Genomic DNA, 3,553 nt, shown 5'->3' with positions numbered 1-3,553 from the left:
ACTCTGCAACCAAGAAGCTTAACTTTGGGGCAGAAATAGAACAACAGTGAATCTCATAGGGAGCGTTTATGAAAAAAGATCCCACAATGTTATTTTCATCAGATCTCAAAAGACTGATTCACTCTCTGATTCAATTAAATTAGAAAGTATTAACCAGCTCTTGCACTCTCCTGTTAGTGAAGGGCGGTGGCTGTTCCGTGGAATGCAGATAACCTCTGCCGGCACAGGGAACATCTCCCTGCCTCTCCCTTTCCCCTTGCCTCCAGTGCCCGAGCTCGCCAGCATGTCCGTGGTGCCACAGACGAACAAGGGCAAGACTCTTGCCAAGAGAATTAATGTGCCTAGCAAGTATATTAAGCACTCTAAGAGCCGAGATTGCTTCCTGAAATGTGTGAAGGAAAATGATAAGAAAAAGAAGGAAGCCAGATAGAAGGGTACTTGTGTTCAACTGAAGCGCCAGCCTGCTCCACCCAGAGAAGCACACGTCATGAGAACCAATGGAAAGGAGTCTGAACTGTTGGAGCCCATTCCCTACGAATTCATGGCATGATGGGTGTAAAGAAAATAAAAGACTTGGACTCTACAATGCTTCTCTTAATTGACTGGAAATGTTGTGTCCCCTCCCCCAAAGAAATATTTAAAGCACATTTTAATTGTGTTCAAATTCAGTGGGTGACGTCTTTATTTTTCAAATGTAGTGGTTTTGCCTCCTGAAAGATGTGAGGTAGTTTGTTGTGCGATAACTCCATTGGTTAATAAACGGCCAGATATTATTTATAAAATAAAATAATAATAATTAAAAAAAGAAGTACAGCTCTGTTGCAGCCAGATTTCAGCGCATGAGGGAGGAACTTGATAAAATTGGCAAGAGGAGGACTGTAGAAGGGGTTTTGACTGTCCCTGAGCACCGGCTACCCCATGTGTTGCTGCTACAGCTGGGAACAACTTTCTTCAAATTACCTGGTGGTAGCTTAACATAGGAGAAGATGAAGTCGACGGACAAAAATGCTTAATGACAGAGCTATTGGGTCGTCAAGACGGAGTCCTGCAAGACTGGGACATTGATGACTGCAATGGTAACTGGTGGAGACCAAATTTTGAACCTTCTCAGTATCCATATATTCCTGCACATATTACAAAACCTAAGGAACATAAGAAGTTGTTTTTGGTTCAACTTCAAGAGAAAGCCTTATTTGCAGTCCTTAAAAATTACGAGCTGGTAGCTGCACCACTGTTTGAACTGTATGACGATACACCCAGATATGGACCCATCATATCTAGTCTCCCCCAGCTTTTGAGCAGGTTCAATTTTATACACAACTGAATTCCTGCGCAGCAGAGAAGTAAGAGAAGCCGTCTTGGTGGGGAGGGATAAACTGGGAGATTGAGATTGACATATACACATCATTGTATATAAAATAGATAACTGGGTTTCCCTGGTGGCGCAGTGGTTAAGAATCTGCCTGCCAATGCAGGGGACACGGGTTTGATCCCTGGTCCGGGAAGATCCCACATGCTGCGGAGCAACTAAGCCCGTGCGCCACAACTACTGAGCCCGTGCACCACAACTACTGAAACTCACGCACCTAGAGCCCGTGCTCCGCAACAAGACAAGCCACCACAATGAGAAGCCTACACACCACAAGGAAGACCCAAAGCAGCCAAAACAAGATAACTAATAAGGACCTACTGTATAGCACAGGGAACTTATATATTTATTTGTTTGTTTGTTTGTTTGTGCCAGGTCTTAGTTGTGGCAGGTGGGCTCCTTAGGGAACTCTTCTCAATACTCTGTAATAACCTATATGGGAAAAGAATCTAAAGAAGAGTAGATATATGTATATGTATAACTGATTCACTTTGCTGTACAGCAGAAACTAACACAACATTGTAAATCAACTATATTCCAATAAAAAAAATTTTAAAGAAAGAGAAGCTGTCTTTGTGAGCACAGCTATACACAGTGTAGAATAAACATGCTAGAAAAGTTTTTTTGGTTTTATCTCTTTCCCAATCCCTAAATGACCACCTACTTTCTGTTGTTTGAATAGCAAAGTTAATATGAAAAACTAGATTGTGATGTAAACAAATGTGATAATGTTTACTTTATTTTTGGTTCTACACATACTTTCTGTACAACATTAAAGAAAGTGGACTTCTTTCTTAAGAAAGAAGAGAAAAGAAAAGAATTAACCAAAAGAAAATTAGAAAAATACTGTATTTGGAAATTCATGAAATAACATCTAAATAACTGATGTGTTAAAGAAGAAACTCTTGTGGAAATCACTTAGTATGCAGAAATGAAAAATAATGACAATATACTACCACATCACAAACACTCTTTAGATATTTATAGCCTTAAATGCTCGTGTTAGAGAGAAATAAAGGCTGAAGATTAAAGATCCATGTAAGTATCCTACTTAAGAAGTTGCAGAAAGGACAAAAGAAATCCAAAGAAGCTGAAACCTTACTTCATCCGCTGGAACAAGCATTCATTTTCCGTGAACCAGGCCCTTGGACCCAGTAGAGCCTCAGGTTGCAAGTTGGCAACCTGCTCATTGTGAGTCAATGTGAGAAAAGGCACTCTTCATTCTACCCCTTGATTCCAGAACCTGTATATTCTCGTTATTGGTACAATGCATAGACTGCATCCCCGGAGGGAGAAGAATGTCCTATCCCTGAATGTTGTTCCAAAGATGGTGCCAGGGCTGAGGTTTTAATGGGGCATTCCAAACATTTACCTGGCTGACTACTTTTGGATGGTCTGGTATATGGTAGGACTAGTGGATTCCGTTATTAGGTACCCATGGTTATGTGTCATTCAAACTCACGGAAAATCAGGCATTCAGTGAGCCTTCACAGTGGTGCTGGCAGAGACACTTCAGGCAGTGAATTACAACCACGTGTGCAATAGGCATAAACTATAGTAAGAATGAATCACTGTCCCCTCCAGAATAGAAGAGATCAGATGTAATCAATTTGCCACCACGAGGCTGGCTGTTTTCCTCCAAGCGATGGTACCACGTGGCACAGTTGGTGACATGGTAAATGTTAAGTTAGATCAGCCTTGGACAGATGGAGCCCATGCTGTCAATCACACAAGCAATGGAGTTATAAGAGTCAGAGCCAGGTGATATCCACCAGATATGTCATCCTGTCCACATGGCTGCTGAGTGCATCTTCTGATGTGGATGCTTTTGGTGGGCCCTGACTTGAAACACGAAGATACACACACTTGTGCTCATGCACACAGGTTCACCCTCCTCAGACCCCTTTGTCTCTAATCTTCCCATCTTACTCCTTCTAGGTCCCTGACCTACTAGACAAACTACTCATCACAGCTCAGGAGTCCATACACATACCTACGTTAGACCTCGTCTCTTGAAATACAAAGTATATGTGGACAAAACTTGTTTCCTGCCATTCCAGTAAACTATGAACGTTGCCTGCCATCAGACCATCAGCCTCTGCACGGTGCTCCCTGAGGGGAATTCTTCAGGATGGAGAAAACTAGACACTGCCTTTATATAGTTAAGATGCATATCAAACGAAT

General features: G+C 41.9%; 1 pseudogene; it reads left to right on the top strand.

The window, feature by feature from the left end:
* The first annotated feature begins 283 nt into the window (after positions 1 to 283).
* LOC113631949 (cleavage and polyadenylation specificity factor subunit 5 pseudogene) lies at positions 284 to 1,455 on the top strand (annotated as a pseudogene).
* The last annotated feature ends 2,098 nt before the right edge of the window (positions 1,456 to 3,553 follow it).

This window comes from Aethalodelphis obliquidens, unplaced genomic scaffold (assembly GCF_003676395.1).
Source record: "Aethalodelphis obliquidens isolate GAN/ISIS:26980383/991018 unplaced genomic scaffold, ASM367639v1 scaffold35, whole genome shotgun sequence".
Lineage (NCBI taxonomy): Eukaryota > Metazoa > Chordata > Mammalia > Artiodactyla > Delphinidae > Aethalodelphis > Aethalodelphis obliquidens.
The sequence above is the reverse complement of the archived record's forward strand: the minus strand, read 5'-3'. Positions and strand labels throughout refer to the sequence as shown.